General features: G+C 42.6%; 1 protein-coding gene across 1 annotated transcript in view; it reads right to left on the bottom strand.

Annotated features, from left to right (window-relative positions):
• Nucleotides 1–7914, bottom strand: part of GALNT1 (polypeptide N-acetylgalactosaminyltransferase 1) — an 86309-nt gene extending 78395 nt beyond the window's left edge. The window contains exon 1 of the mRNA XM_086896825.1: nt 7837–7914. The gene's annotated coding sequence lies outside the window, so the exon portion shown is untranslated. The remainder of the gene's footprint in view (nt 1–7836) is intronic.
• Between the last annotated feature and the right edge of the window lie 4487 nt (nt 7915–12401).

Here is a 12401-nt window from a genome sequence, read left to right as displayed (position 1 = left end):
ACAGAGTGTATTTTTGACCTGCATTAAGGCTTATGGAGGTGGTACCGTGCCCTCCTACTCCCTAAAGTTATTGAACAACTTCATACTTTTCATGTCATTTCTGAGACTTTCAGTTCACAAAAATAAACCTCAAAATCAAATATTTAGAAACATCAGCCTGAGGAAGTCCTTCAACTTTTTAACCATTCTTTGCAGACAGAGGGCCTTAAGGGATGAGTTTATGTTTTCTTGAAACATGTATTTCAAATAAATGTATTTAAATCATAGCACCTCTGCTACATGTTAGGAAGCTTAATATTTCTTGTATGATGTATACACATCCACACTATCTTCAGAATTTGAAAACAAACCAAGTTTACTAAACTATTACTAATTTAAGTATCTAGCTTTCTGAAACTTCTGATCAGCTAGTCCCAAAGGAAAAAATTGAAAGAGTATATTGGAAAAGGGATGAGCAGAGTTACACACTGCTGCCAGGGTTGGGGTTTTCTTTGCTATTCTAAGTAGAGCTGTTATTTAAGAATCTCTTTGGGACAGGGCTGCTCTGGTGTGCTGTCTTCAACTGTTTTTCAAAGATAAAGATAGAAGATATTTGATTCATTCACATGATACTACAAAGTCAACTAAAAAAACCCAAGTTCTGTGAAAATGCATACTTAATTTCTTTATGGCAAGCTCACAAACTGGACATCCAAATTAATATACCAATCAGGAGAAACAGAAATAATTCTTAACAGAAATACTGTCTGGAACAATAGTTAAAGGTGAGTTTTGCACCTAAAATTAGGTTTCAGGTTCTGTGTTTGAAAAGTGTATCAATCCCAATTACCCTGAGTACATAACAAACTGAAAATTAAATAAATCCATTAGTTTAATTTTAACCAAAATGAGTCCTTAAAGATACTTTAAAAGTGCTCCATCAAGTGAATGTTCTCTATTGAATGTATTTAGCAGAAATATAATGAGCAGGATATGCACATAAGAGCCTGGGCTGTTCTTAAAGCTAAATTATTCATAGTGGTAATCAAACTGATGAATGTCACTGAGTGAAAAGACAACTCTGATCAATCTTATTTTTTTCACCAGCAACTAATATGCATTTGGGCCATCAGAAGATTTGGAAGCCTATTGTACATGTGATTTGTTTTCTCTGTTCTTAAAAAAAAGTAACACCTAGCTAAGTTGAGAACAGACCTCATGAAATTACATCTACTTGCTATCCACTTTGGGCTGGGGTGAGAGAGCTTTATCTTTGATTTTAGTCCTTGCTCACCCTGGCCATGATAGTTAAACTTTTTTGAACACTGTTGTGGAGACATCTGGTCAAGGGAGGGGATTGTCCTTCTCTTGGGCAGCCTCACCTTGAACACTGTGTTCAGTTTTGGGCACCACAGTATTAAAAAGACATTAAACTGTTAGAGAGTATCCAAAGGAAGGCAATGAAGATGATGAAGGCCCTTGAGGGGAAGCTGTGTGAGGAGCAGCTGAGATCACTTGGTCTGCTCAGCCTGGCTGAGACTGGAGACCTCACTGCAGTCTTCATCAACCTTGTGAGGGGAAGAGGAGGGGCAGACACGGTTCTCTTCTCTGTGATGATCAGTGACATGGCCTGAAGCTGTGTCTGGGGATGTTTAGGCTGGACATGAAGAAAAGATTCTTCTCACAGAGAGTGTTTAGGCACTGGAGGTGCCTGAGCTCCCCAGAGGAGTGGTCAACCAGCCTTACAAGGTTCTAGAAGTGTTTGGACAATGCTTTCAGGCACATGGTGTGACCCTTGGGAATGGTCCTATGCAGGGGCAGGAGTTGGACTCAACGATCATTGTGGTTCCTTTCCAACTCAGCACACTCTGTTATTCAGACCAATACTAAATACCTCTTTGTCTTTATAGATATCCATGGTCATTTGATTAATTTTTTATTCTGTTTTCCAATCAGCTTCACCATTCAGGTATAATAAGGTAATAAACAAGAACTTTCAAATCTCTCTATATATATTGACAATTGATTCCAACCTGCTATCCCCTGGTTTATTCCTCACAGGAATCTGAAAAACAGATAAAAAAATCCCAAAAAAACCCAAACAAACAAAACAAAACAAAAAAAAAGCCCACCAAAAGCCCAACCCTAAAATTAGTTTCCCTCTCCCTGGAAGAATCCTGGCATTATCACCTTCCCTTTAGTTGCCAGCATAATTCTGGTTATCATTCACAATTTGCACTAAAGCACTGCAAGCATACTGAGTGCAGGTTTAAAAGGCATGAAAAAAAGATAAGATAACAATGACCTGTGGCTATGGAAAAGTAAACAGATTGGGATTCAAGTTCTTCAGGTTCTGTTGGCCTTTATCATGTGGTGCCTGTAAACTCAGACCAGTACTCCTGCCTCCTGTCAAACCACTTATTGAGAGATACGAATGCACTCTGTTATTTTCATCATTCCTGTGGCCGACAGGAAGTACCAGCTGAAATTCTGGAGTCTATTCTAATGCACTGTAAAAAAAAAAAAAAAAAAGGCAAAGAATATGACATACCCTCTTGCTTGCCTGTAACAAGTTTTCACAAGCAACTTAGATGTTGAATATCATTCTGAGTCAATTGTTCCACAAACCACGATGACAAATTTTGTCGTATGACTTCATTTACACATCAGGAACTGTGTTACAGGAAGATATATTGGAACTCAACATGAAAATAGTACTGCATCACATTACAAAGAAATATTATTTGTACAAAAAACACTAGAAGTTCATCTACAGTAAGAAATCCCATCCAAAAAATTAATTCCTAGAGATTTTATCACTTGCACAGTTTAATCAATATTAGTACTAGTGAAAACAAAGTAAATTTTTCCCAAAAAATTGACAATATTACAATGGTTTGTAATTTATAGGGCAAAGTCTTATAAAGATGAGAATTAAGGAACAAAAGAGCAGTTCACATATACAACCCCCAAAGGATGCTAATGTTCTTTCAGCTAGACAGCAAGACATTGAACAGGCTTATCTTTTGGATAAGTTTTCTAAAAGAGTAAAGTTTCTGAAAGTTGATACCAGCATGGCACAAGGAAAAAAAAATATGAAAGTATGAAAATACTTCCCTCCTTAACTAAGAATGAATTTCACAGCAGCTTTACATGAGCCTGTCCCAGAGTCTGAATGTCCACAGCAGCAAACTGCTGCTGCTTTATCCTGTTCTTCTCTAGCAGCACCATCTCACAGGAGAACAAACACAAATGTCTTGAGAACCATCAGATTACACAGAACAGCAACACAACACAAGCAGTGCTCAAATTCCTACCTGTATATTTCTCTTAAATGGTAGTTTGACAATAGAGGAGGAAACTCAGGAGCTGAAACTATCAGTGAGAGTTGCTGTGGTCATTAAACACTGATTCTAGTGAAAAGACACCATTACAAAGCTCTTACTCTAGAGGATAACTTTTTAATTCCAAAGAAATGAAACTGACCACTCCAATACCAAAATGAAATACCTTGGGAAAAATTAAAAAAAATAAATCTTTTGAAGTCAATTCATAATCAAGTACTGTATCACAGTTACCTATCACTTAAAGAGAAGAGGGGGGAAAAAAAAACCAAAAAAGAAGTTGTGAGAGAGTTCTTTAATAATTGAAAATAAAGCTCTGGATCATAAAAACAAGGTTGGTAAATGGTAACAAAAGACAGTTTAGAAGACTACCTTGACAAGGGTACCTTTTCTTAACTAAGTCTCCAAGCACATTTGCTTTCAGTGACAAATGAGGCTATGAGCTAAACACACCTGTTCCATCCTGACTTCAGTTCCATTGGTCAAAGACAGGAGGAATCAAAATTGCTTTTCCTGCAAGGAACTACAAACCATCACTCAGTATCATGCATAGTGCAGGGGTTTAGAATTCAAGCTAATTCTCTTTTGTGGGTTATAAAAAGATCTTTATGTGAACCCAATGGTAAGAATGCCTCCATGAGTTGGGAATTACTACAACAGCACATGCATGAGATAATTCATGCAGCGCTCAAAGTCACAAGCTTCCAATTTAGCCAAAAGTAAATGCCCCAAAAGAACCTTCATATTTCATGCTGCAAAACCGTATTTAAGTAATCAAAAAGTGAATAATAGAGCAGTTAGCCAGCTCTTTAATACATTATCTAAAAGTATATCAATTCCATTGATTTTTACGATGGGCTGGTTTCACATAATGGATTAAGCTCTCTAGAAAGACTGTAAAGGGGAAAAAATGCCAGAATTAGTGGAAGATGGTGTCAAAGTGCTTTTATGACAAGCATGCAGTTAAAACATTTTATTTGGGGATGCTAAATTTAGAGTACTTCTGACAGGAATAGACCTGGTGCTAACAGTTGAGTAAAAGCCATTATTTCAACACTGCAGATTTATTTTCAAGATTTCAGTTATATTTTCCTTTAAGTATTTTATTCCTAGCTAAGAAACAGGAAGTTCAAATTAGGAATATGTAATCAAACTTCAACATGGCAAAAGGTTAACAGCAGGATGCTTCAAGGATCCATGAAGCTAGCAACATTTAACAGCATTAATTAATGAGCTGAAAAAGAAAGTAGAAAAGTTAATAGTTATATAGGTTAGTCAAGTACATAACTCCAAGAATGTAACCAACTGGAAGCTAATCAACCATGATGTACACTGGCAGATAAAAGTCAATGTTAATAAATGCAGAAGAAGTGTCACTGAAAGTTAAATAATTACCAGTATGGTCAGCAACCTTCTAAATTAAGTAGGCCTAGTACAAACAAGAGGATTACAAGCATCCCTGTGGAACTCGGGGAAGATCTCTGCTCAATATCAGAACATTGCTGCTGATAATTAAAAGCATCCAGATTCAAAAGCAGCAGTGGCAAGCACTAGCAAAACTGCCTTCATATAAAACTAGTGCTTCATTCTTAATGATGACCTGGAAAAGACTGCTGCAGCATTAGATTAGGTAAATAATTAGAAACCCAACAGAAAGGTTCAGAAGACAAAGCATGAAAAAACACAGTTATAAGACGACTAAATGTAAACAGAAGGAAAATAATTTCCACCTCAAAAATTAAGATGCTGCTCAGTAAAAGCAGGAAGTATATAGTCCAGAGGCACTCTTTTTTGATACAATGCATAATTATATATTCACTTATGTCCAGTGCATCTTTATAATGAAGAATCTGTCAATATTCAAAAGGAGGATAGAAAAAATTGACTGAAATGAAGACCGTACCATGTAATGATCCAAGCCTACTTCTGTTAAGTATTGGTGCAAGACACATAGCATAACAGAAGCATCCAACATTTGCCTTCTTTAACACTTGCTATATCTGTCACGAGTAATTCATCCAGATGAACTCCAGAGTCACAACTTCAATAGTAAAATCAACATGCTGACCATTTAAAGGAGGAGGGGGGCACCAAAACCACCTCTTTCCAAACAAACTTTAAAAAACCAAAGAGCAACACTGGAATGCAAATGATGCACTATATCTTGGCCTGAAGGACAGCACCACATGCTTCCAGATTTTGGTTATCATTTAAGACAGATAAAAGAACTCCAAAATTCTTAAGGAAGTGATCGGTTAAGTATGAAACAGCACCATTTTAAACAGAGCCAGTACAACTATTAAAAGGTATTTTAGTGCACCTTACACACAAAAAGAATTTTATTTGAATTTGTAGGCTATTTCTTTTCTTTATAAGCAGTAACAGCTCCTGATCCAGCTCGGCTTGAATCTAGAGATGGTCCCTGCACTTCCATGAGAAGACATTTCAAGACACAGGCTGGGGAAGACTGCAGAGACAAAGACCATACCATTTTGGTCCTGTGAATCAAACTTTTGTGCTGTGTGGACAGTCTGGCACTATATGCCCTAAAATAAAAATAAAATTAAAAAAAAAAAATTTAAAAATCACTAGAAATATAAAATGTAAAATCTGTCAAGAATCTCTTGACTCTTGAAAAAAACATGATGCAAATTGCATTCAAAGGATTTAAGTATTTGGAAGTACTTTATTTTTAGATGAGTGTCCCTGGAGCTACTTTTTGTTCTCACACCAAAGAGAAAGATTACACTCCTTCTGTGATAAAGAAAAATATTTAACATGTTTGCAGCTAACATACAGGTTATCAACACATATGTAACAATGAAAGGACAGCAGGATACTATTTCTCTTAAGCAGCAATTTGGTATTAAAATTTATTCTCAATTTTCTGCATTCTTTTTCTGTATAGCTTATTCCTGAACTCATCTGAACAAATTCCCTTTGAGATGATGAGGGGGGAGGAATAAATATTTGTATAAAAGTGAACCAGTACCACCTCACCACTAAGCTAAGAACACCACTGTCACATGGTGTTTCCAAAGCATTTTCATGACTTTCATTAGTGTCTTTGAACTGCCCTATTCCTATAAGAACAAGGTACAGGAGGAATAAGGTACAGTCATTCACGCAGCTTACAATTTTGGACAGACATCATCCAGTAATACTTCATGTGCTGTCCTTATCACCTTGATCTCAAGGGTGACTTGTGTGCAGTGTCCTTGCCAGGTAAAATTTGTATCATTTTTCTGAGGATAGCCATGCTGCCACGATTTCCCTACGAACAATAATTGTCTCAGATTTACATTCCTGTTTCACAGGTAAGCCTGAGAAAATGCAGCAAAGTGTTAGCAATACCACTTAATAAAAGGCCAGCATCACAGGAGGACAGACACAATTCCAAGTCACAGAAAATGATGAAGCTGGCATTAGAAATTGAAGTGCTTTCTTCAATATAAGTAATTCTTTGTATTTACAAGAAAAACAAGTTCTGTGGTGTTCCAAGTGTTCAGGGTGGCATGATCTTCAATGTCTTTGCAAAGGAATGAAGCTGTGAGTAGCAATGTATAATAATGCATGGTTAGTTACATAGTTTTGGTTTGCACAGCTGTTGGCTATGTTCGTTTACAGTTCATGTAGTGCCAACATCATTTATACAAACCGAAGAGGCTGTTTCACTCCTGTTCATCGCCATAAAAGTTATTTCTCTCAGCAGCTGCTGCACAAAAATCAGTTTCTATTTCAGTATCTCACGCTACAAGTTCACGAAGTGGCAGGTTCCAGAATCTACTAAAAACAAGCGGGACCTAAAGAAACTTACCCACTTTTAATAACATAAGGGGGGAGGAGGCAGAGGGAGCAGAAGACACGCACTTCTGCTTTCCTACAGTGGAAGGAGGTAGTAACCCTCTCTCAACACTGGCAAAGTCACATGAAAACCAAGTTCCATTGGACAACCAATTAGAATGAGAGCTTCCCCGATTCTCTTCAGCCTTATGAATTAAAAAGCAATAAAACAAGGCTAATCCAGAGCCCAGCAGATAAAATAAACTCTAAAATATTAGTCACATGTTACGTAATACACATCAACTGAACGAACTTGATGTGACAGCGGGGAAGAGATAGAGCCGACGATGCTGCCCTGGTACTCCCCCCCGCACACACACACAGCCACGCTGCCGGAGGCTGCTGACACACAGCAGCTCCCGAGCCCTGGAAGCAGCAACAGGACGTCCCCAGCTCCCCGGCAGGAGCACCTCGGGGAGCCGCCGGAAGGCAGCCGCAGGCTGTGTGCGCCCGTCCCCCGCGCCGGCTGCCCCCGAGCGGGCACCGCAGCGGGGTCACCCCGCTCGGAGGAAGCGGCGGCCGGCCGAGGCGGCGGCTCTCCCGCGGGCGGCCGGAGAGGGAAGAAGCCCAGCGCTGCCCGAACTTGGCGCTTCCCTTCCCCCGAGCCCCAGCGCGGCCGGGAGTGGGGAGGGGGGAAGTGGAACCCGAGGCGCCCGGAGCCCACACTCACCTCGGCCCTCCTCTCCGTCGCTGCCGGGCGGACGCCGGGGCGAGGCGAGGGACGCCGCCAGCCCCGCCGCTGCCGCGCCTGTCACCGGGCGCCCGAGCAGAAGAGTCCCGCAGGGTAAATCCTCCGGGCGGCGGCGGGGACGAGCCGCGCTCCGCCCGCTCGTCGCGGCGGCCGCTGCCTCGCACCACCACCACCACCACCACCACCACCGAGTTGAGGCGCGGCCGCCGCTGCCGCTGCGCTGCCGGGCTGCCGGCGCCTCCGCTCGCCGCCTCGCTCCGCGGCCGGGGAAGCAGCGCCGCACCGCCGCCGCCTCGGCCCCCCTCTTCCTGCGGCTGCCGGGAGCCGCGCTCCGGGCGCAGCGGCGCGGTCACACGGAGCCCCGCGGAGGAGCCGCCGCCGCCTCGCTCGGCGCCTCGGAGCCCGCAGCTGCAGCCCCCCGGCGGCGCCCGCTCCGCATGCCCCGCGCTCCGCCGCTCCCGCTGCTGCTGCTGCCGCCGGCGGCGGCGCCCCCGCCCGCTCTCCCGCGCACCACCGCTGCCGCCCGAGCCCCGCTCAGCGCCGCGTCTCCATCGCCGGCGGCAGCGGCGGCGCGGAGAGGCGGGATCAGGGAAGGGGCGGCGACCGCCCCGAACGGCCCCGCTCCGCCCCGCCGCTGCCCCGGATGTGTGGGGGTCGCCGCGGAGGGGATGTCCGTACCCGGGGCTGGGATCGCTGTCGCGGGCGTGCGGATGCCCGGCGCGTTCGGGAATCGCCACCCACCCCGGTGCAGCAAAGCCGGCGGGCGCCGGTGTCCTCGGTGCCCCACCTGCCCCGGGCGAGGGCGGCTGCCGGCTTTGGCGAGTGCTAGCGCAACACGTACCGAGCCGGGGGTCCCTGGCTGAGGGGGCCGTGCGGCGCTCGGAGCGGGTGCGTGGCTGCCGGCCGTGCGGCGGCTCTCCGTGCGTGCAGGCTTTGTAGCCGGTGAGCAGGTGTGGTGTTTTCCTGTGTCATCCCTGCTGCGCCCCTGCTTAACGTGTGCTTTAAAAGTAGGTCTGGGCGGTGAGGACGAGCGGGAACTGCGTGGCACCGGCTCGTCCTTCCTATGTCTTGTGATGGGGGTCAGCAGCAGCTCCCAGCTCTTTGCTGGGCCACACGGGTGGCTTTGGCATAGCCTGTGTGCCATCATCGTGGTGCCCCAGCAGCGATGTCGGGACGAGTAGCTGAAACAAATGTTGCATTGGATCATTAGCCTGCAACAAGCCTCTCCTTAGCAGTGGCCCCTGGGCAAGGAAGCATCAAAATGTTACACATGTGCCCTAAGACCACGTTCGCGTTCTAAGATTATTCAACGCAACTAGAAAATTGCTTCACGCACACACTCCAAGATTTATTCTGACACTTGAATTCTGTGACGTGTTTTATCTTCTCCCTGATCTTAAATTCAGCTTTTTAAAGTTTATAGATCAAAGTTTGTATGTCCCCTTTAGAAAGTCTAACTCTCAAAGTTTCAGTGAAGAAAACATTGAGCTTCCTTGACGAGTGAATCTTAAGACTCTGAAATGATAACTTTAAAAAGGTATTTGTTTACAGAATCCAAAAACCATGCTGTGCTCATTATAAACATTTTTAACAAGTTTCTTGGCAGAAACCCTATATTCAAAACAGAACTTAAACAGAGAAAGGGAAGAAAAAAGTGTGCAGACAAAGTTAGGTGAATGCTGAACACATGTTATACTGATGCCTCATAATTTTGGGGGGAATTTTGTTGGTGCTTCCATTTATTTCTCTCTTTAAATTCCTTTTGGTTCTGTCACTAACTGGTTCTAGTCCTTTATCCACAGCATACTTGAAGCTGCCCTATGGGGTTTTCATTTTATTTAACCCTAAGAGATATTTTTTTTTTCTTTGAAATATCTGCAGGTGCTACTTGCTCTTGCTGCCCTCCAAAGTAACTTAGACCTTTTTAAAGGCATTTAGGTTTTCCAGCCATTCATTTGGGATGCTTTTTCTTCAGACAAAAGCAGCCAGTTCAGAATCCTTATGTATCCACAGAGATCTATTGAGGATGAGTACTTAGTTTGCAAGGTACCATACAGGACTCTCTTTCTCCATATGTTTTGATGTATATTTTGGAGCTATTTCAGGCCTAGCCTCTTTAAGCAGTAGAATGCAGACAGCAGCACGGTGGTTGCACTTGAAGTACATCTGCCTTTTCTCCCCTCACTGAGGAAAAGTCAAAAGTGCAGGATGGATTCCTGAGAAGGCCAGGGTGCACTGAATATTAGACTAAAAGGGGATTTGACTAATATTGACTGAAATTGTTTGAATAAAAAACAAACAAAAAAACCCCCAAAAAACCCAACCCATTTTGGAAAATGCCTAAAGGTGTAGTCAGGTGACAGAGTAAACATTCCTGTGAAAATACCAAGGTAGCCAATGCATAAACAGTAGGACAAGGAGGCATTCTTTGCCCAGTGGAGGGCTCTCACATATGTTCACCTTCCATGAGCTGAATGGGATTCTTTGTGTGCTTAAACAACTTAAATGTTTGAGCTTTGCTGTATTGCTCAGCTGATATATCCACCAGGGAGTGTGCACTGTGACAGGGAGCTTCCCTGTGCGAGGTAATGCACACAGGAGCTGTTGAGCTGCCTTCATTTAGCATTTATAATCTGGGATAATACAAGAAGTATCAGGCTTTCCCATGGGGGGGTGGGTTGTGGTGGAAAAGTGTGTTTTAAATTTACACTATTTTTTAAAAATAATCTATTATATGCAAGCAGATTAACACTTGTTCTTTTATGATTGATGATGCCATAGGATGTATCTCAAGTTCCTCTAGTGGAATGTCTTTATGACACCTCAATTATCTATTCTATTGCATTGCAGCCAAGTCCAGGAAACTCACTCAGCAAAAATGCTATTAATTTCATGAAAAGTAAAAGTCAATGTGAGATGTCTAGATACAGCCAGAGACACTTTAGAAAGTGACATGAATTCACTAAACACTGTAAATAAAAAGATGTAATTTTGGAGTAAGTGAATATTCAAAAATATAGTTATGATTTAAGGGCTAAGTTTATAGCATTTGTATTTAGGGAATTATACTGAGTTTCAGGTTTATGGATTGTGGAGCACTACTAAGCCAACTTTGTAAAATTACTATGGGAGAGATCTTTTACAACATGTACATCTTTAAGTCATGAGAACAAATAAATTCTTTTTAAAAAATCTTTGTGATAGTTTGTAATTTTAGTCAATGCTAGCCTCTTGATTTCATGAGACTCTCAAATTCCTCTAATATACATACTGCAGAATTGCCTGGAGGGAAGCAAGAAAAATCTTTGAGTATTTTTCTTACTTTGGTTACGTTTGCCCAAGCTGTGACACTCCTCTGATGTGCCCAGAACCCCACAAAATACCAGGTCTAAGGAAAACAGTAGAGGAGCCCCAGCTCCGTGTAATTTGTACTACACCAGACACTAAGGGGCACAGTTCCCTGCACAGGTCTCCATCCTGTATCTGCAGCCCACCTACAGCTGAAGGGGGATGAATGGACCATGACAAATGCCAAAGCTACCAGATGAGAAACTGAAGTTCAGGCTCACTACAGGGTAAGTGGAAGCATCAGTGACCAGACCCCACAAGCGAGGCACATGTAACTATAATTCACATCAGCAGCATGACTTAGCATCCCGAGGACAACAGCCAGGAGTAGCCTTGCCAAAGAATCCTCACAGAACTGGGATTAAAATACTCCCCAGCTGAAGGAAGTTACAGTGCCAGGGTTTGGCAGTTTGCTGCGTCTGAGGCAGCATCCCCTTTGAGCTGAATGCAAACAGGCAGTACCTTAGTGGAGGTCATTTTGCACTCATTCAGTATTTAGATGGTGCTTAGAAACCTTGGAAATAAGAAGTATACAGTCTGCTTTGTCAAAAGGAAGAAACATGTAAATACCGTCTTCACATCAAATTTGGGGAAGTGTTTGTCTCACCGGAGCTAATTACCAATGAGGAAATTGGCATTTATTGTTGAGGTTTTAACAAAGGGTGTCATAAACTAACGTTATTACAGCAAAAGTTGAACTGTATTTTCATTATTTCCATCGCATCGTCTTTGCTTTACAAGCTGTCTAAAATAGCTCTTCTTGGAAGGTCTCCAATAAAGCATTCTCTTTGGGGCTACTAACTGCAAATAAGATTAAAGTTTAATATGTCTGGTAATCAGTTTTCTTTTAAAGAGTGCAATCTGATTTCTTATGGTCAGTTGGGATCCCACATATCCTCATCTCCTCTGTTCTTCAACTTGCTGCTTTCAATAACCCAAAAAAAGGCAATTTGCCAACAGATGTCCTTTCACCACTTTTCCTGAAAGGGAGCACCATCTGAGAGGCAGTCATACACAGCTTCTACTCCAGAATCCCAGGCTTCTGTCTTCTAAATGCCTTTTTTTTTTTTTTTTGCCTTGAGCCTGAGCAAGAACAAAGTGCTTTATGCCCTCCATTTGTTCCTATGACATGCAGTGAATAAAGGTGGGTAAATCTCCTTTGCTCAAAACTGAACAACAGGAGGAGGTAATCTCTG

This window comes from Cyanistes caeruleus, chromosome 1 (assembly GCF_971803275.1).
Source record: "Cyanistes caeruleus chromosome 1, bCyaCae1.hap1.1, whole genome shotgun sequence".
NCBI classification, from domain to species: domain Eukaryota; kingdom Metazoa; phylum Chordata; class Aves; order Passeriformes; family Paridae; genus Cyanistes; species Cyanistes caeruleus.
Note: the sequence above shows the minus strand (reverse complement) of the source record. Positions and strands in the feature narration are given on the sequence as shown.